General features: G+C 42.4%; 1 pseudogene; it reads left to right on the top strand.

The window, feature by feature from the left end:
• Window positions 1-6,846: 6,846 nt before the first annotated feature.
• Window positions 6,847-12,684, top strand: LOC135564007 (general transcription factor II-I repeat domain-containing protein 2A-like; annotated as a pseudogene).
• Window positions 12,685-21,925: the final 9,241 nt, after the last annotated feature.

Genomic DNA, 21,925 nt, shown 5'->3' with positions numbered 1-21,925 from the left:
AAAATCCTTTTTTTAAAGTATCGCCCTTTCTTAATTAAACCAGCCATACAAAGTTGGTTACAATTTCATTTTTATCCTCCTGAGGTGCTGACCTGTTGCACCCTCTATAACCACTGTGTTTATTATTATTTGACCCTGCTGGTCATTTATGAACATTTGAACATCTTGGCCATGTTCTGTTATAATCTCCACCCAGCACAGCCAGAAGAGGACTGGCCACCCCTCATAGCCTGGTTACTCCAACTTGTTTGCCTGCCATATATTAAATATATAAATTGGCTGCAAGAAACTGGCATAAATAGAAAAATATACCAGTTCCATCTGAGGATAAACATTTTGACAACTACGCCATACAGGTTGCAAAATAAATGGGGTTCTCAATTAAAATTATGATATACACTTCTTGCCACCAACAGAATGCTATATATATATATATATATGGGGCATACAATAATCTCATCCCTGTAGATTTTGCTGCGAAGAGACAGAATCAATAGATCATTTATTCTGGTATTGCCCCTATGAAGATTGTTTCTGGTCACAGGTTCAAGAATGGTTCAAATTAACCTTACAAATATCAGTGTTGGGCGATTTGGAAAGCAGTAGTCAGTCAATAAATAATATAATACTGGTAGGAAAGGTTTTCATCTTTAGCTCACAACCTGTGGATAATATATGATTAGAAAGGTTGAAACATTTGGTAAAACATCACAGCACAGTTCAAACATATATGGCACATGGAAACCAAATGAGGGTGGTCTATGGTGATAGGTGGGAGGGGCTTAGAGTGGCTGAGGGGTGGGATTAAAGAGCTTGTGTTCGGTTATGTGTTATTATTGTTATGTGACTGCTTTATATAAAAGTACCATGTATGTGAAATGTTTATGTAAAATCTATGTATGTGTAGCAAAAAAGCTGTACAAAAACGAAGATATTTGTCCTCCAAAGATGGTGGGTGGGGGAGGGATTCATATATATTTTTTTGAAGATTAAAAAACAAAGAATGATTGAGTCCACTGTGTTCTTGGGGACCTTCAATGCTGCAGAAATGTTTTGGTACCATTTCCCAGATCTTTGCCTAGACACAATCTTGTCTCGGCACTCTACGGAAAATGCCTTCGACCTCATCATTTTGCTCTGACATCACTGTCAACTTCGGGACCTTATATAGACAGCCCAGCTAGCACAGTGGATCTGGGCCGATTCCGGCTGAGAGTCGGGGGAACTCGGCTGAGAGTCAGACTTGACGTCATGTGGCCCAAGTCTGGGCCGCCTTTGGCAGTATTACTTATGGCAAAGATGCTAAAATGCTAAGATTGAGCTCGGGCCGATTCCAGTATGAGTTATCTGGCAGCTCAAATCTATTACTTGGGGCTTGGGCCGATTGGGGCTACTCTCTGGCAGATGATTACACGGGCTGCTTTAAATAATTAACATTGAAATATTTATTTTTCCATATTTTCTCATTGTTCGTGATAAAAAAATACAATTAACATTTAAATGAAATTCTTTAAGAGTCCTGTTTAGTATTTTAGTATTTTGATACTTTGTGCCAGGCAATTGATAAGCATTAAAAACTCTGCAGCTGGAGCCTCCCGAGTGGCTCAGCGGTCTAAGACACTGCATCACAGTGCAAATTGTGTTGCTACAGATGCTGGCTCGAGACTCGTTACTGGCCGCGCCCGGGAGACCCATGAGGCGCCGCACAATTGGCCAAGCGTCGTCTGAGTTAGGGGAGGGTTTGGCCGGCCGGGATGTCCTTGTCCCATCGTGCTGTAACAATTCCTGTGGCGGGCCAGGCACATGGTGTTTCCTCTGACACAAAATGTTTTTTTTCTTTTGTTTTGTGGATGGGTATAATTTGTATGTATAAAATGTATAATAGTAATGTTTAAAATGACTAAATTGGGTAATTTTGTATACTTTTATTTACATTTTCATTGGGCTGCTTCTGGGGGGATTCTGATAAGATACCGGCAAAGTTGGCTGAATTCCGGTAGACGGAAACGGCCGATTCTGAGCAGTCATCCATTTTGATTCAGGGCCGAGTCCAATACCCGATTCCAGGCCGATTCCTTTCCAAATAATGTCCAATCAAATTAATTGACCACAAGTGGACTCCAATCAAGTTGTAGAAACATCTCAAGGATGATCAATGGAAAAAGGATGCACCTGAGCTCAATTTCGAGTCTCATAGCAAAGGAGTACTGAGTACTTACATAAATAAGGTATTTATGTTTTTTTTATATATACATTTGCAAACATTTCTGAAAACCTGTTTTCGCTTTGTCATTATGGGGTGTTTTGTGTTGCTGAGAGGTTTTATTTATTGAATCCATTTTAGAATAAGACTGTAACGTAACAAAATTGAAAAAGTCAAGGGCGCTGAGTACTTTCCGAATGCACTGTAATGTAGGGAAGCATTATTGACATAAATGTCAATGTTCAACGTTGCAATGTGATAACTATGCAACGAAACAGATGAACAGGAATGACATTTACACTCATGATGGGATAAAAATGACTTTCTGAATGCCAAACCCCTACTAAAACTAGACCTCCAGTCTTCTGATCTGACCCACTGTGTCATATCTCAATCACCCAGCACCAAACAACCCAACTAAGTGACCAAACACCTGCAACCCAGCAGTTAGGTCAAATAAACAACCAAGCATTTCTTTAAGTGTAGATAGATAAAGATAAGTTTTACAGTGCTGTATTGTCGACATTTAGAAAGTTTGCAAAGTTTGCAAACGCGACAATTGCCTGCTACAAAAGAAAATGCTGGGATAAATTACAATCCAGTGCTAGGTAAATAGTGGACATTAAGTTATTTTTGATCCAGCCAGTTGGGTCACTTAGTTGGGTTATTGAGGTATTAATCACCAGATCAGAAGACTTGAGGCTTAGTAGGGATGTGGCTTTTAGATAGTTATTTTTGTCCCACTCTGAGAGTAAATGTCATTCCTGTTCATCTGTTCTGTTGCATTGTTAACACATGTTAAGGTGGCACACTGACACTTTTGTAGCTTAACGAGGCTTACACAAGTTCAGTTCCTCCAGTGCCATTATGTTTTCTAAGGACTCGTGAAGTTCAGAGCAGCATGTCAAATGAAAGCTTAGAGTTTAGGGATATATTTTTGGGGAAATGAAGGCAAATTTCAACCATTTTCCATCTTAGAAATGTGGAATTAGTAAAGGCTTTGATTTCTGGATAAACAGATAGAAAAGAGGTCTCAGAAAACATCTACCAGAAAATGCCTTAAAACGTATCAGAAATACATCAAAACACAATAATGTTGGCGTAAAGACCCCTGCCAACTCATATCAACACTTATGTTATATTTCATTTTGGATGAATTGTTTAGCCTCTGTAAATTTAAGAAATATTGTCTTGTGCCTTGTTACCAAAAACCCATTTAAGATATTTTTCTAATGTCAATCCCTCATGAGGGAGGATAATGATATTTCACAGACATAACAAGTAATGGTAGACCTAACCATTAGTTATAGTGATTTTACTGATATAAATGTTTATGAATTACTAAGTGATTAAAACTCGTAATTCCATTACACAATTACCCTAAAATCAGCAACGGAATTACCGGAAGAGTTGGGTGACCTGCTGCAGTCCTCTCTTCCACTGGCATACTGATATGTTATACACTGATATGTTCAGCTCATTTATTTGTCTTCATTTTGTCTGGTGTTCAAACCAAGAGTGTTAAAACACTCTGTACAACCCCTCCCTCTCGCTCTCCATCTCTCTCTGCCTCTCCGGTTAATGTCACCTCTCGCCTACCCATGAGTCCCCTCTCATTCCCTGCACTGTAACAAGCATCCTCACCCACTGAGCAACGACCGACACCAGAAATCCATGGACGTTGAAACGTAGTTGAAATTTGGTCAGTCCACACTGGCCTTCATGTTAACGTCCACAGATGGACCGGACTGGACCAAATCTGAACCTATCATAGACGTGTTTTATAAGTTAGGATAGCACAGTACAGAAGAATACTGTACAGTCAGTAGAGCACAGTAAAGTACAGTCCAAATACAATATAGTAGTGCAGTACAATACAGTATAGTAAAGAAAAGTAGAGTAGAGTACAGTAGAGTACAGTCAGTATATTGTCCTGAACTCTGCTTTACTCTGCTCTGCTGTGCTATACTGTATTGTTCTGTACTGTGCGGTACTACACTATGCTGTGATGTCCAAACTTGTGAAACATAAGGCGGATGACAGTCATATCCATAATTCTGAATTTCTGTGTAGTACAGATCAGGGACCTATGGTTTAATTCCGTTATCGTAATTCCGTGACTGTGTGTAAATCCACTTCACTTACTGTAGTGCAGCAACAAACATAGAACTCAAGGTGTCTATCTTGATTTGGAGAGATATTTGTAGTTGGAAAATGTGGTTGCAAAAAAAAACCTGAGGGAGATTTGACTGTAATTGCATCTGCATACTGTAGTTCTTCCACTAAATTCATTTCTGTAAAATGTTCACAAAACATGTAAAAGTAGTCCTTGTGCATAGAGGTGCATGGTTTGTTAAACCTCGAAAATGAATGGTTTCTGTTTGGCATATATTTTCTTTAAAAAAAGTATATGCGTAATTCCGTTACCATGGAATTGCCCCTTAGCATTATGAGGTTGATTACACTCACCTTCAGCCTAGATGTCAGAGAGGCAGACATCAGTCCTTAAGGGCCCGGGTCTGGGGCCACACACAAATGTGCAATGGTGCCTGCAAGCATCTGTGTGTGCTTGTGTGAAATCATGTGTATGTGTACACGTGTGTTGTGTGCAAATTTTTGCATGCATGTGTGTATGTGCACTCCATACATTTAGCCACATCACATCAATCTCCCATCAGCACTGGGGAAAATGATCCAATATGTTCATTAGAGTGGCTTATAGTGGCTTCAGTTTCAGTGTGTTTCTATACCCAGCCTGTTTTCACCTCAAGCCTCTCTCAAAGTATACTCCTCAGCCGGCAGCCAGATAAGACATTAACAGTCCATATGTTACAGTGCCAGGCATGCAATGTGTCGACACACGACAAGATAGTGTCCACATCTCTGAGTCGCGTCTGCTCTCTTCAACAACCAAGCGCGACAGCATGATAATGACCCTTCTCACTCTACCTCAACAGTTCTCATTCTCTCTCCTCTCTTCTTCCTCTCGCTCTCTCCCCACGATATCAACAAACATACTGTGTGCCTCTATCATTTTTCATTCTAGCTCTCTCCTTCTCTCACCTTCCACTCCGTCTCCCTGTCCTTCTCTCCCCTGCCTCTCGTCTTCCTTTCCTCTCCATCTCCTATTCTCCCTCTCTCCCCCCGCTCTTACTGTGTATCTCTAATTCTTTCTCTCCATCACTCTCCTCCACCTCCCCTCTCCCATTCTACCTGTCCTCTTCGGGTGACTGTTTTTCTCTCTAACGTCCATCTCTATATACCCCTCTCCTTTTCTCCCTAAAATCCATCTCTCTCCCTCTACCTATCCCTACCTCTCTCCCTTCGCCACCTCCCTCTCAGATGTACCTTCTTAGTGGTTCTGGTTGGTTGCAGAGGTAGCTGGTATGAATCGTCTCTCTTCCATCCAGGCTGTTGCTGCCAGCCTGTTTACTGTATGCTAATTAGACAACTCAAGAGGGTAAATATCATCCTGGGTACCACATCTGACAATATCAAGAGTGCACACAGACACATCGACATACACTCACAGCCATCCTGTTTGTTTGTTGGCTACCCTGGGGATGGTTGCTAGCGTGGCGGACACAGTGTGAATCAAACTAATTAATCCTGGGGAGGAATACCTTACAAAGTCTTTCTCTCTCTCTGTGTGTGTGTGTGTGTGTGTGTGTGTGTGTGTGTGTGTGTGTGTGTGTGTGTGTGTGTGTGTGTGTGTGTGTGTGTGTGTGTGTGTGTGTGTGTGTGTGTGTGTGTGTGTGTGTGTGTGTTTACCAACTGGCTGAAACACTTGCAGGAGTTGAGTAGGACTCATTATTTTATCCCTTCTGCCTTCAAACCAAATCAAAGCTTCAGCTTCTAACAGAAATACACACTCCAATATCTCTGCCAAATCTGCCTCACTCTGATCCAGGTCTAGTACTGTGTTTTACCTAAATGTTACCTGCTTGGTTCATGTACTATACTAAATACTGCCAATGCACTGCACTGTATTGCCAAAGCTCCACCACGTCACCGCTCCTGTCCTCTGAGGGTGGAGTAGTAGTGTACTGGTTGTTTATCATACACTCTAATATGAATCTACAGCTAAATAACTGAGTGTGATTGGGGAGAGACAGGGTGTAGAATGCTTGAATGTGTAGTGAGAGCAGAGCAATTGGGGCAGAATGGTGTCCTAATGGAACCTAACATATCACTCTCTGGTCGAGGGCTGCTCCTCCTCAACACACTGTGTCCCAGTAAGTCAAATTACGTTGAAAATACATATTTTAGTTGTCTTTTCCAGATGTTGACATCATGTGCATTCCAGTTGCTGAATGTAAGTTTAGAAGATGACAAACTATTTCTGTGCAGACCGCGTTTTGTGCACGGGGGCATTGCCATTCTGAAACAGGAAAGAGCCTTCCCTAAACTATTGCCACAAAGTTGGAAGCACAGAATCGTCTAGATTGTCACTGTATGCTGTAGCGTTAAGATTTGCATTTACTGGAACTAGGGGGCCTAGCCCGAACCATGAAAAACAGCACCAGACCATTATTCCTCCTCCACCAAACTTTAGAGTTGGGGCACTATGCATTGGGGCAGGTCGTGTTCTCCTGGCATCCGGCAAACCCATATTTGTCCGTCGAACTGCCAGATGGTGAAGCATGATTCATCACGCCAGAGAACGCATTTCCACCACTCCAGAGTCCAATGGGGGTGAGCTTTACACCACTCCAGCCGATGCTTGGCATTGTGCATGGTGATCTTAGGCATGTTTGCGGTTGCTCGGCCATGGAATCCCATCTCATGACGCTCCCGACAAACAGTTATTGTGCTGACATTGCTTCCAGAGGCAGTTTGGAACTCTGTAGTGAGTGTTGCAACCGAGGACAGACTATTTTTCACGCTCTACACGCTTCAGCACTCGGTGGTCCCATTTTGTGAGCTTGTGTGGCCTACCACTTTGCGGCTGAGCTGACGTTTCCACTTCACAATAAAAGCACTTACAGCTGACCACGGCAGCTCTAACTTATTGGAAAGGTGGCATCCTATGACCGCGCCATGTCACTGAGCTCTTCGGTAAGGCCTTTCTCCTGCCAGTGTTTGTCTATGGAGCTTACATGGCTGTGTGCTCAATTTTATACACCTGTCAGCCAAATACTGATGTATATAGTGTATTATCAGGACATTGAAATTAGGTGCATTTCAGGTGCTGAAGGAAAGATTAAAATATGTATTTTACAAACGTTAAAAATACAAATATTAGAGCCGCAATTCAACTGCTATACATTCTCAATTAAACAGGCATTATATCACAATAATTTTTCACACCTCAACAATAGAGAAGAGCCAACTGAAGATTGCAACAAAAATGTATTATTGTTCCGATCTATATTATTAGGGATGTGCAGATCAAGAACGATTCGTTCTTTTTACTGACTTGAGAGTCATGATTAATTTTTTATGAAAAAAAGTGACTCATTTATTTATTTTTGTTCGTTTGACCTGCTGGCTGCAATGAATTCTACAGCAGGGTTAATACGTGCTCTTCTGTCTCAGCAACTGCGGAGACGTGCTCCAACCAGCAACTGTCTATCATGTGTGCAAGGGAAAATAGATCAGCATAGAGAAGAAAAAGAAATGTTTAGAACAATGGAGGCTCCACAGAGGAGGAAGAGGGGGACCATTCCAACTCAATGAATTTCAGAAAGAAAATAATAGTGAAACATAAAAAATTCAAAAAGGATTAAAAAGGTCTACAGTAGCCTGGGGTAACACCATGGTGTAGCCAGAGGACAACTATTTTCCATCCTGCTATGGCTACATTGACTTCAACAGAAAACCGAGGAGGGTCATGGTTCTCACCCCCTTCCACAGACTTGCACAGTAATTATGATGACTTCCGGAGGATGTCCTCCAATCATAGCTCTTGCAGAATGAACTGACATGTTGTCCACGCAATCAAAGGATCAGAGAATTAATCTAGTCCGGAAAGCATAAGCTACAGTTAGCTAGCACTACAGTGCATAAAATGTGGTGAGTAGTTGACTCAAAGAGAAAGTTTTGAACAAATTAATTTATTCAAAAATGAAGGAGAAGCAGCAGCGAGAGACAGAGAGAGTGAAATTGAGAGATAGCTATATTCATTGTATTTTTTTTGCTTTCACTTACTTAGCTAGCGAATGCAGCTAGCTAATTAAGCCTACTCTAACACCTGTCTCAAACAGAGAGGAATACTATGTATGTTAGCTAGTTGGCTAAGGCTATCCAACACTGGAACTCTTCCAAGTCAAGTTAAGCTTTCAGTTTTATTAATTTATTGCCACCGGGGCCCGCCAGTGCAACTGCTAAACTGCTTGCTGTACACTCTACTGCGTGATTGTAGCGAGTTTACTAATGCATTAGTTTATAGGACCTATATTGACTATGATGTTAGCTAATATGGTGACATTGACAACAATGTAGAATGTGTGTAGCGGTTAGCGGTTATGGTATGAAGGTTTGGCTTGGCAAGTTTTTTTTTGCCTGGTCACAGACAGCTGTTGTGTTGTACACTGTAGTCCACAAGAGAAGGGGAAAGGTAGGAGGAGGAGAGTGCGTAGATGCGAAAAGTGATGATGTTGTTTGTGTGTGCGGGTGATCACCCTATATTCATTCCGTCAAATCTTTTGAAAATGTTTCTTAAACAGAATGAAACGGGGATAAACCTACCTGAATTGTCCAATCGAAACTCTCATTCGCAACTGATCATCTAGATTCAGGCAGGAGTTGCAAGGCTGAATGTGTCACTGTCTGTCATCTTGATTACTCCTATTTGTCTCTCTACCTGTTATATTTTTCATTTGTAGTTGTAGCCACCTTATGATGGGTACAGGGACAAATTGAGCATCATGTAGTAGCCTAAACCTGTTGATGTTACGTTGAACTGGGTGAATGAAATATGAATGAGAGTCAGTTTATATGCTGTAATAGAAGAACAAAAAAAACTTAAACAGCACCAACCGCCACTGGTTTAGATCTCATTGTGCAAGAATGAATAATTCATTGATTATTGAACGTTATGAAAGAGATAACTTTGTAGAACCAAAACATACCTCCACTCAAAAAACTTCAACTCAGGAATGAATTGTTTTCGGGGCTGCAGTTTGCGACCTAATATTTTGTGTATTACTCTCACGGCAGTCAAGCAATGCACTCCTCCATGTGTCGTTCATAATCTAGCCCTGTTGTGGCCATCACAAATAGACCTTGTTTAAACTATATTAACAAAGCATCTTATTTGTATGCCTTGCAATAAACAAATGTACATTGTTTAAAGCAAATTTTTACAAGTCTCAGTAGTAAATAAGACCTCTATAGTGAAGGACATATGAACGAGAGACTTGTAGAATCTTTACTCTTTCGAGTTTTCAGTTCATCGTTTGATGGTAGGGGTGTGTTCCGAGCATTACTGACTGAAATGTCAAAACAATTCTTATTCTCACTGAACAACTCAAAAAGATTAGAGTCGTTTAAAAGAGACAAACTTCCCATCACTATATCACATACAGTCAGGTACATATTTTAATATTATATATTAGTCAATATTTTAATTGAAATATTAAGTGTTTTAATTTCATATTACGTAACAAAATGTATGATATTTAAAAAATATATGCTTTTGCTTCAACTCTGACAGCAATGATTTTTAAATATATCCAAAGTTTAAAAAATTAAACCAACAGAACAGTTCAATTACAATAATATTATTAATAATAATAATAATAATAATAATATATAATAATATATAATAATATATTGATAAGTAACGGTTACAGATTTTTTTTGTGGTTGCTATGACTGTGATATGTTGTTGTTTTATGTACTTTAGTTGAATGCACTGACTGTAAGTCAATATGGAAGAGCGTCTGCTGAATTACCTAAATGTAAACATTTGTAAAGCATGCTGGGTATTATTTGAATATGCATCGCCCCCAAACAAGTACACATTTGATCAGTGAGGACCAGATCCAAATCTGAACAAACCATAGATGTCTAGGCTATGTTTCACAACTTTGAACATCAAAGTACAGTACAACACAGTAGACCACAGAAGAGTACAGTTACAGTATGGTAGAGCACAGAATGGTAGAGTTTAATTCATTAGAGTAGAGTAAAGAAAAGTACAGTAGCGTACTGTACGGTATAGTTTAATTCAGTAGAGTACACTAAAGAACAGTATAGTTTAATTCAGTAGAGTACACTAAATAACAGTATAGTTTAATTCAGTAGAGTACACTAAAGAACAGTATAGTTTAATTCAGTAGAGTACACTAAAGAACAGTATAGTTTAATTCAGTAGAGTACACTAAAGAACAGTATAGTTTAATTCAGTAGAGTACACTAAAGAACAGTATATTTTAATTCAGTAGAGTACACTAAAGAACAGTATAGTTTAATTCAGTAGAGTACACTAAAGAACAGTATAGTTTAATTCAGTAGAGTACACTAAAGAACAGTATAGTTTAATTCAAATCAAATGCATTTTTAAAGGCCTTTTTTCATCAGCAGATGTCACAAAGTGCTTATACAGAAACCAAACCTAAAATCCCAAACAGTAAGCAATGCAGATGTAGATGCACGAGGGATAGGAAATATTCTCTAGAAAGTCAGGAGCCTATGAAGCAACTTAGAGAGGAACCAGGCTCTTCTGGATGTGCCGGGTGGAGATTATAAGAGTACATGGACAATAAGGCCAGGTTGTTCATCAAGATGTTTAAATGTTCACAGATGACCAGCGGGGTCAAATAATAATCACACTGGTTGTAGAGCAGGCCTGGGAAAAGGCCGGCCATATGCGGCCAGCGACCTGATTCAATACAGCCCGCGGAATCATGCTCAGATCACATAAAGAATTTGCGATAGTAAAGTTTTGAAAAACGTATTTGTTATTCAAATTAAAAGCCCAATGAATACTCGCCTTTGTGTAATATTTTAACTCCCACCGCTTGTGGGACATTTATTTTAAAGGCACGTATTAATAAAAACATGCACGAGGACAGACAGTGACTGACAGGCTGACACACACGTCACAGTTACAAATAGTAGCTAGCTAGAAATTACGCAAAAAAAAATTTTGCAAAGAAAAGGAAAGTACTTTATTGAGGTATCACGGAAAGCTGTGTGCAAAGAGAGCATTGCTGTCTTGAAAGACTACAACTTGTCCCGACACTTCCAGATGAAGCATGCAGAGAAATATAGGAATATGTCTTCTGAGCAGAGGGCAAGTGCATCAAAATAGTTGCTTTCTCAGTTGCAAAAGCAGCAAGGAATTTTCACAAAACTGCATTCCGCAAACGACGAAATTTGCGAGAGCTAGCTATTTTACTGGCCCACAAAATTGCTAAACATAGCAAGCCCTTCGCTGAGGGCAAATTTATTAAAGAATGTTTCATTTACAAAGCAGCAATACTTTGCCCTGACAGGAAAGAGCTGTTTGAAAATGTTTCCCTGTCAAGACGAACAGTGACACGGCGTGTTGTGGACATCACAGAGAATATGGCACAATAGTTGGAAGACAAGGTAAAGGATTTCACCTATTTCTCCTTGGCCCTGGATGAGAGCAGTGATGCACTTGACATGGCACAGTTGTTGATATTCTTACGAGGCATAACCCCAGACTTTGAAATTACACAGGAGCTTGCTTCAATGCAGTCAATGAAGAGCACAACGACAGGGAAATATTTATTAGTGTAGGTGTATAAGTGTGTGGCAAAGCTGGGACTGAGTTTTGAAAAGTTGGCTGGCCAGACTTGACAGGAAAAAATGTTGGCCTTTTGAAAACGATACAAGATCAAGTAGCTGAGCTGAACCCAGATCAGTTTTTTTTTCCTACATTGCATTATTCATCAGGAGGTGCTCTGTAAATGTGTTCTGAAAATCAGCCAGGTTGTGGATACAGTCACTAAAGTTGTAAACTTCATAAGAGCAAAATATTTAAACCACAGGCAGTTTGTCCCACTGTTGGAAGAGACAGCGTCGGCTCATGCAGATCTCCCCTACGACACAAACGTGAGATGTTTGGGGAAAGTGCTTAAAAGGGTGTGGGACCTGAATGCTGAGATTGCTGTGTTTGTGCAAATGAAAGGAAAATATCTGCAAGATATAGAATGGTTGGCTGACTTTGCCTTCACCGTGGACATCATGGCCCTCATGAATGAACTGAATTCCAAACTACAAGGGAAGGGCCTTTTTGCACATCAGATGTACAGCCTTGTCAAAGCCTTCAAGGGAAATGACTCCTCCTGACCCGCCAAATAGAAGCCAACAATCTCACCCACTTTCAGACGCTACTAGTCTGTTCCCTATCAGATGACCAGCGGGAGAAGTATACATCGCTGCTGCGTGCTTTGAACTGTGAGTTTTCTCATCGTTTTGAGGATTTCAAAGTGTTGGAAAATGACATGCTGTTGGTTTCCTCTCCTTTCACCTTCAATGTGGATAACGCTCCCACTGACCTGTAACTTGAGCTTATCGATCTTCAGTCTGATGCTGTGATTGGAGAACTATTCAAATCAATGTCACTGACGAGGTTCTATGCATCTCTCAATGAACAAAACATTCCAAAGATTAGGAGTCATGCTCAGAAGATGTTTGTACTGTTTGGGTCAACCTATGTATGTGAACAGACATTTTCAGTGATTAAATATAACAACTCAAGGCACGGATCATCTCCAATCCTGCGCAGAGCGACATCAGAAACTATACCTGACTTCACTGCTCTAGTTAATGCCCATCAGAGACTTCACTCCTCACACTGATTGAGTAGTTTAAATGTAATGTTGAGCTCTCTCTCTTTCTTGTGTTTTTGTGCATACCCGTTAACATACCCGAGTTCTGTCCATGGTGCTGAATGCACAGTGTACTTTTCCCTCTGTGTAGTTCATTGCATGTTTAAAAATGAAAATACCTACCAAAATGAGAACATGGATGTTGTTTATTTCTGTGCATGTTAAAAAAGTAAGATAAGTAGCATATCTGGATGTGATTTCCAGTTGATATATCTATCAAACAGTCATACACATGATGTATAATCCTGTAATATGATTCTGGCCCGCGATGGCAAAAATATATTCAAAAATATATTCTAATGTGGGCCTGCATGGAAAATAATTGCCCAGGCCTGTTGTAGAGGGAGCAGCAGGTCAGTACCTCAGGAGTATATATCAGTTGGCTTTTCATAGCCGAGAATTCAGAGGTCGAGACAGCAGGTGCGGGAGAGAGAGCGAGAGGGAGAGTTGAAAACAGCAGGTCCGGAAAAGGTAGCACGTCCGGTGAACAGGTCAGGGTTCCATGGCCCCAGGCAGAACAGTTAACTGGAGCAGCAGCACTACCAGGTGGACTGGGGACAGCCAGGAGTCATCAGGTCAGGTAGTCCTGAGGCATGGTCCTAGGGCTCGGGTCCTCCGGGAGGGAGAGAGAGAGAGAGAGAGAGAGAGAGGGGATTAGAGGGAGCATACTTAAATTCATGCAGGACACCAGACAAGACAGGAGAATTACACTAGATGTAACAGACTGACCCAAGCCCCCTGGCACAGACTATTGCAGCGGAGATAATGGAGGCTGAGAAAGGGGGGATCTGAGCACACTGTGGCCACCTCCGACAAATTATTACCACCTAATAATCTGCTGCTCTAATTCAGTAGGGTACAGTACAACACAGTATAGTTTAATTCAGTAGAGTACAGTTTAGTTCAGTATAATAGAGTTTAGTAGGGTACAATACAGTATGCTTTACTTTACTGTACTCTAGTGTGCCGTACTGTACTCTAGTGTACTACACCTTTCTTTTCTTTACTGTACTGTAATTTACTGTACTCTGCTGTGCTGTACTGTACTGTGCTGTGCTGTCCAAACATGTTGAATAAATAGGTCTATGATTGGTTGGGACCCGACCAAATCTGAACCAATTATAGACGTCTATGTTTGGGCTAAATCAAGGACATCTGTTATTGGTTCAGATTTGGTCCGTACCAAAAATCAACATCCCTGGACGTTGAATTCAAGGCCGGTCCGGACCACCCCAAATCTGAATCAGGGGAGAGTGTGTGTGTGTGTGTGTGTGTGTGTGAGAGAGAGAGATTGAATGTGTGTGGTGTGTCTGTGTGTCACAGGGGGTTGGTGGCACCTTAGTTGGGGAGGACAGGCTTGTGGTTATGACTAGGGTGGAATCGGTGGAATGGTATCCAACACATGGTCTCCAGGTGTTTGATGCCATTCCTTTTGCTCCGTTCCAGACATTATTATGAGCCGCCCTCTCAGCAGCCTCCACGTGTGTGTGTGTGTGTGTGTGTGTGTGTGTGTGTGTGTGTGTGTGTGTGTGTGTGTGTGTGTGTGTGTGTGTGTGTGTGTGTGTGTGTGTGTGTGTGTGTGTGTGTGTGTGTGAAGGTCAGGCATGTCCCTGTGGATCTCCAGAGCAGCAGATTATTAGGAGGCAGTGATTCTCCTATTCAGTAGAATAGAGTGGCTTGACAGACTCTAGGCTCTGGCAAGCCCATACACACACTCACAAACTATTGAGCCCGGAGCTCTGGGAATCCCATACTCCTCAAGAACCCCGTTGGAGAGCAGAGGGAGGGCTACAGAGGGGACAGAAGAGAGCAAGCGAGAGAGCACAGCAACAGGGTAAGAGGCTGGAGAATCCCTAGAAGGATCAAAACTCTTTATCTGAAGGGATGATTGTTATTAGCAGGAGCAGAGACAAGGGACTTCCGTGAGGAGTGGAGGAGAGGAGTGGAGGAGGAGGTGAATGTGTGACCTTGCCAACGGTAGATCCCTGGAGTCAAACACAAAGGCATTCGTATGCAGACACAGAGAGAAAAGACACAAACCTCCTAGGGTGGAGAGGGAGAGGGGAATGCGGAAGGTTTATGTTGTTTTACCGTTTTTTACAATCACTTTGGCACTCATTTCAGAAGCTTGTGGTCATTTTTCAAAACTCTAGATACAAGACACAACTCAAAACGGTCATCACTTGTAACAGGCAGTCCAATGTTCAAAACATTGCATTGTGCCTTCAGATCTTTAAAGAATCCTTCCTGTTGCAGAATCATTGGTTCAAATAACTCATTTATCATGAAATACCAAAGGAACATTAATTTAAATCACACAAGATACCGATAGTTTCACTGTGTAGTTGTTTGTACAATCATTAAATATTGTAGTACAAAATATGTGACACATGTTCCATTATGGTACTACACGTAAATATATCACTGTAAAAGGACTAGTAGAGAGAATACTACAGACATAGTGGAATGTTTGAACAAAATCTGAAATGTATTGATGAAATACAATAAAACCACAACATAATGTAGGTTTCTTTGAATCAAAGCTAAAATAATTAGCTACAAAAAAGAAAAAAACTACAGTAGAACATCAACTGCAGTGTTCCTCATCTGGCTTATTGTGAAAAGCAAAATAAAGGCTTGATTATTGTACTTCTATATTTCCATCATTCCTGTATTGTGGATTTGGCCCTAGGTTCTCATCCACATCACAATGGATATTTTCATTAGCCAAACATCTTGGTAAGAATCTTCGGGCATGGCGAATCCACGCCTGACGCTGGTCTGCCGTGATGTAATTGCATGCGTCATCCATGGCCTGGAGAATGGTGGCTTGTTTTTGAGGGCGCCTATCATATATCTTCTACCTCCATGTGGAGAAAAATTCCTCAATTGGTTTAAGGAAAGGAGAGTGTGGGGGTAAGTACAGGGTGGAAAATTGTGAATGGGCCTGAAACCAGGCTTGTACCATTTGAGCATGGTGGAACCTGACATTATCCCACATAATGACATAGGTCACGCCATCAGATCTACAGACCTGATTTAGCTCGTCAAGGAAGGTATAACAAGGAGAGCTGCATTTAATATTCCAATACGAGGTCTGCATCCCACCACACCGTCTTTCGATATAGTCACACACATGGTGATGTTTCCCGCTGGCCAATAAAATTCCGACCTCTCCTAATTAGTGTTTAGTGTTTATTGGCTTATTTCACTGTAGAGCCTCTAGTCCTGCTCACTATACCTTATCCAACTTATTAGTTCCACCACCCACACATGCAATGACATCTCCTGGTTTCAATGATGTTTCTAGAGACAATATCTCTCTCTTCATCACTCAATACCTAGGTTTACCTCCACTGTATTCACATCCTACCATACCTTTGTCTGTACATTATACCTTGATGCTATTTTATCGCCCCCAGAAACCTCCTTTTACTCTCTGTTCCAGACGTTCTAGACGACCAATTCTTATTGCTTTTAGCCGTACCCTTATTCTTCTCCTCCTATGTTCCTCTGGCGATGTAGAGGTGAATCCAGGCCCTGCAGTGCCTAGCTCCACTCCTATTCCCCAGGCGCTCTCTTTTGATGACTTCTGTAACCGTAATAGCCTTGGTTTCATGCATGTTAACATTAGAAGCCTCCTCCCTAAGTTTGTTCTTTTCACTGCTTTAGCACACTCTGCCAACCCGGATGTTCTAGCTGTGTCTGAATCCTGGCTTAGGAAGACCACCAAAAATTCAGAAATTTTAATTCCAAACTACAACATTTTCAGACAAGATAGAACTGCCAAAGGGGCGGTGTTGCAATCTACTGCAAAGATAGCCTGCAGAGTTCTGTCCTACTATCCAGGTCTGTACCCAAACAATTTGAACTTCTACTTTTAAAAATCCACCTCTCTAAAAACAAGTCTCTCACCGTTGCCGCCTGCTATAGACCACCCTCTGCCCCCAGCTGTGCTCTGGACACCATATGTGAACTGATTGCCCCCCATCTATCTTCAGAGCACGTGCTGCTAGGCGACCTAAACTGGAACATGCTTAACACCCCAGCCATCCTACAATCTAAACTTGATGCCCTCAATCTCACACAAATTATCAATGAACCTACCAGGTACCCCCCCAAAGCCTTAAACACGGGCACCCTCATAGATATCATCCTAACCAACTTCCCCTCTAAATACACCTCTGCTGTCTTCAACCAAGATCTCAGCGATCCTCCTGCATCCGTAATGGGTCAGCGGTCAAACGACCTCCACTCATCACTGTAAAACGCTCCCTGAAACACTTCAGCGAGCAGGCCTTTCTAATCGACCTGGCCGGGGTGTCCTGGAAGGATATTGATCTCATCCCGTCAGTAGAGGATGCCTGGATATTTTTTAAAAATGCCTTCCTAACAATCTTAAATAAACATGCCCCATTCAAGAAAATTAGAACCAGGAACAGATATAGCCCTTGGTTCTCCCCAGACCTGACTGCCCTTAACCAACACAAAAACATCCTATGGCGTTCTGCATTAGCATCGAACAGCCCCCGTGATATGCAGCTGTTCAGGGAAGCTAGAAACCGTTATACACAGGCAGTTAGAAAAGCCAAGGCTAGCTTTTTCAAGCAGAAATTTGCTTCCTGCAACACTAACTCTAAAAGTTCTGGGACACTGTAAAGTCCATGGAGAATAAGAACACCTCCTCCCAGCTGCCCACTGCACTGAAGATAGGAAACACTGTCACCACTGATAAATCCACCATAATTGAGAATTTCAATAAGCATTTTTCTACGGCTGGCCATGCTTTCCACCTGGCAACTCCTACCCCGGTCAACAGCACTGCACCCCCAACAGCAACTCGCCCAAGCCTTCCCCATTTCTCCTTCTCCCAAATCCATTCAGCTGAAGTTCTGAAAGAGCTGAAAAATCTGGACCCCTACAAATCAGCCGGGCTAGACAATCTGGACCCTTTCTTTCTAAAATTATCTGCCGAAATTGTTGCCACCCCTATTACTAGCCTGTTCAACCTCTCTTTCGTGTCATCTGAGATTCCCAAAGATTGGAAAGCAGCTGCGGTCATCCCCTCTTCAAAGGGGGGACACTCTTGACCCAAACTGCTACAGACCTATATCTATCCTACCATGCCTTTCTAAGGTCTTGAAAGCCAAGTCAACAAACAGATTACCGACCATTTCGAATCTCACCATACCTTCTCTGCTATGCAATCTGGTTTCAGAGCTGGTCATGGGTGCACCTCAGCCACGCTCAAGGTCCTAAACGATATCTTAACCGCCATCGATAAGAAACATTACTGTGCAGCCGTATTCATTGATCTGGCCAAGGCTTTCGACTCTGTCAACCACCACATCCTCATCGGCAGACTCGACAGCCTTGGTTTCTCAAATGATTGCCTTGCCTGGTTCACCAACTACTTCTCTGATAGAGTTCAGTGTGTTAAATCGGAGGGTCTGCTGTCCGGACCTCTGGCAGTCTCTATGGGGGTGCCACAGGGTTCAATTCTTGGACCGACTCCCTTCTCTGTATACATCAATGAGGTCGCTCTTGCTGCTGGTGAGTCTCTGATCCACCTCTACGCAGATGACACCATTCTGTATACTTCCGGCCCTTCTTTGGACACTGTGTTAACAACCCTCCAGGCAAGCTTCAATGCCATACAACTCTCCTTCCGTGGCCTCCAATTGCTCTTAAATACAAGTAAAACTAAATGCATGCTCTTCAACCGATTGCTACCTGCACCTACCCGCCTGTCCAACATCACTACTCTGGACGGCTCTGACTTAGAATACGTGGACAACTACAAATACTTAGGTGTCTGGTTAGACTGTAAACTCTCCTTCCAGACCCATATCAAACATCTCCAATCCAAAGTTAAATCTAGAATTGGCTTCCTATTTCGCAACAAAGCATCCTTCACTCATGCTGCCAAACATACCCTTGTAAAATTGACCATCCTACCAATCCTCGACTTTGGCGATGTCATTTACAAAATAGCCTCCAATACCCTACTCAACAAATTGGATGCAGTCTATCACAGTGCAATCCGTTTTGTCACCAAAGCCCCATATACTACCCACCATTGCGACCTGTACGCTCTCGTTGGCTGGCCCTCGCTTCATACTCGTCGCCAAACCCACTGGCTCCATGTCATCTACAAGACCCTGCTAGGTAAAGTCCCCCTTATCTCAGCTCGCTGGTCACCATAGCATCTCCCACCTGTAGCACACGCTCCAGCAGGTATATCTCTCTAGTCACCCCCAAAACCAATTCTTTCTTTGGCCGCCTCTCCTTCCAGTTCTCTGCTGCCAATGACTGGAACGAACTACAAAAATCTCTTAAATTGGAAACACTTATCTCCCTCACTAGCTTTAAGCACCAACTGTCAGAGCATCTTACAGATTACTGCACATGTACATAGCCCACCTATAATTTAGCCCAAACAACTACCTCTTTCCCAACTGTATTTAATTAATTTATTTATTTTGCTCCTTTGCACCCCATTATTTTTATTTCTACTTTGCACATTCTTCCATTGCAAAACTACCATTCCAGTGTTTTACTTACTATATTGTATTTACTTTGCCACCATGGCCTTTTTTGCCTTTACCTCCCTTCTCACCTAATTTGCTCACATTGTATATAGACTTGTTTTTTTTACTGTATTATTGACTGTATGTTTGTTTTACTCCATGTGTAACTCTGTGTTGTTGTATGTGTCGAACTGCTTTGCTTTATCTTGGCCAGGTCGCAATTGTAAATGAGAACTTGTCCTCAACTTGCTTACCTGGTTAAATAAAGGTGAAATAAATAAAATAAAAATAAATAATTGTCTTGGCCAGGTTGAAGCCTGCCTCATCCAAAAAGAGGAATTTGTGATGGTTTTCTTTAGCATCCGGCCGCATCACCCTGTAAAAATACATTTTGGAAAGAGAATTACAGATTACAATGTTGTAGAATTTTGGGGGAATTTTTTACAACAGGCATCTTGAAACTGAACATACCTGAACATATTCAGTCCTCAGTTGCTTCACTCTGTATGAATTTCTTTCAAAAGGCACACAGAGTAGCCTAATGTTTACTGCACGGTGAAGACTTAACGGTTCTCATTGCGGAAAGTTCTGATGATTGAGGCCACGGTTGATCTTCTGAGGTTTGGTTGAATCATTGTAGCTGCCTCAGTCATTGTCACGCCATAATTTACGACATGGTCTACAACTATTGCTCGGATTTCATTGGACACTCTTTGCTGTTGCTGCCGCTGTCTTGGTCCGTGGCCTTGTCCTCTACGCGTTCCCCCACACCACTCAAACGAGGCCCACGACCACCTCTCAGAAGGGGTGCTTGTCCCCTGCCATTCCTTTGACCACCACGTCTTCCTCCTCCCACTGCTTGAACTCTATCGTGACCTGGATCACCTGCCGGCTCCATGTTATCGCTATGTTGTTGTAGGTGGATACCACTCATTTCACTATACACTCGTACCACAATGTGAAATCAATCATTAGTAGCAAGTTGACCGTATTGGAAAAACAATTACAAGTTGGCTGCATACATACACTCGCCAGCCATTTTACTAGGTACACCTGCGTGTTAACCTGCGTGCTCCTTCAAACAGCGAATCACGTTGTTGCCTGCAACTCAATATATAGCGTAGAGAGCTTAAGTTGTTGTTCGACGAAACATTAGAACGGGCAAGATGCGTATTCTAAGCAACTTTGAATATGGTATGATTGTTGGTGCCATACATTGTGGTTACAGCATCTCAAAAACAGCTGCCCTCCTGTGATTTTTACACACTACAGTCTCTAGAGTACAGAGAATGGTGCGATAAACAAAACACATTCAGTGAGAGGCAGATCTGTGGGCAAAAACACCTTGTTAATGAGAGAGGTCAGAGGAGAATGTGCAGACTCCTTCAAGCTAACAGAAAGGCCACAAATGTTCAAATAACAGCCATTTAACACAGTGGTGTGCAGAAGGGCATCTCTTAATGTACAACACTGTGTATAATTCAGGCTGTTGTGGAGGCAAGAGGTGGCAAGAGGTGCCACAAAACCTCTGCAGCCCACCTCCACTGGTCGGACTTCTGTGTTCCAGCCATGATGCCGTGCTTCGGCAGCTAGATCGGCACAGCGCAGATGTTTTCGCTCATAAGCCTCATCTACTGAGTCCTCCTAGGGTACTGTGAGCTCAATGATGAAGACCTTCTTGAGCAAACGGGACCATAGCACCATGTCAGGTCTTAGGGTGGTGGTTGCGATCTCCGGAGGAAACACAAGTTGCCGGCCAATGTCAGCTAGCATTTTCCAGTCGCGGGCCAAGCGCAGCTGGTCTCGCTCTAATGGTGTAGAGCCGCTCTTCGGTGGTTTAGCCCCTTCGCGGACAAAGGTCGTCCGTAAGGGGTGTGATGCTGCTGGGGGTGGTAGGGAGTTGGTGGCAGCTCGCTTGTCCTCCAGGGCGGACGCAAGGTTTTTAAGGACTTGGTTGTGACGCCTTGCAGCCTCCTCGTGATGGTGTACTTCCTGCACTACCATCTTCCGCCGCTCTGGTGCAGTGGCCTTACTCCAAGCAGCACGGCTAGTTAGCCCAAGGCCTCCTCTCCCTTGCTGAACATGACCCACAATGTCAGCATGTCTGAGGGCTGCTGTTGCCTCCTGGACTGCTTTTCCTGGCCTCCATTTGCACCCAGTTGCCAAGGTCGGCGCGTTGTTGTTCACCACTGGGTCTCGAGATTCATTCAGTGTCATCTGGAGCCTGGTTTTTGCACACTTGAATTCCTCTGTTAGACTGGTGAGGGGCAGCTTGAGGACACCATCTCCATAGAGGCCTATGGTGGTAAGGCATCGTGGAACTCCGAGCCACTTCTGTAAGTAGCCTGTGACTCCTCTTTCCATCTTCTCCACTGTTAAGATTG

This window comes from Oncorhynchus nerka, linkage group LG23 (genome assembly GCF_034236695.1).
Source record: "Oncorhynchus nerka isolate Pitt River linkage group LG23, Oner_Uvic_2.0, whole genome shotgun sequence".
NCBI lineage: Eukaryota > Metazoa > Chordata > Actinopteri > Salmoniformes > Salmonidae > Oncorhynchus > Oncorhynchus nerka.
This window is presented reverse-complemented; position numbering and strand designations above follow the sequence as displayed.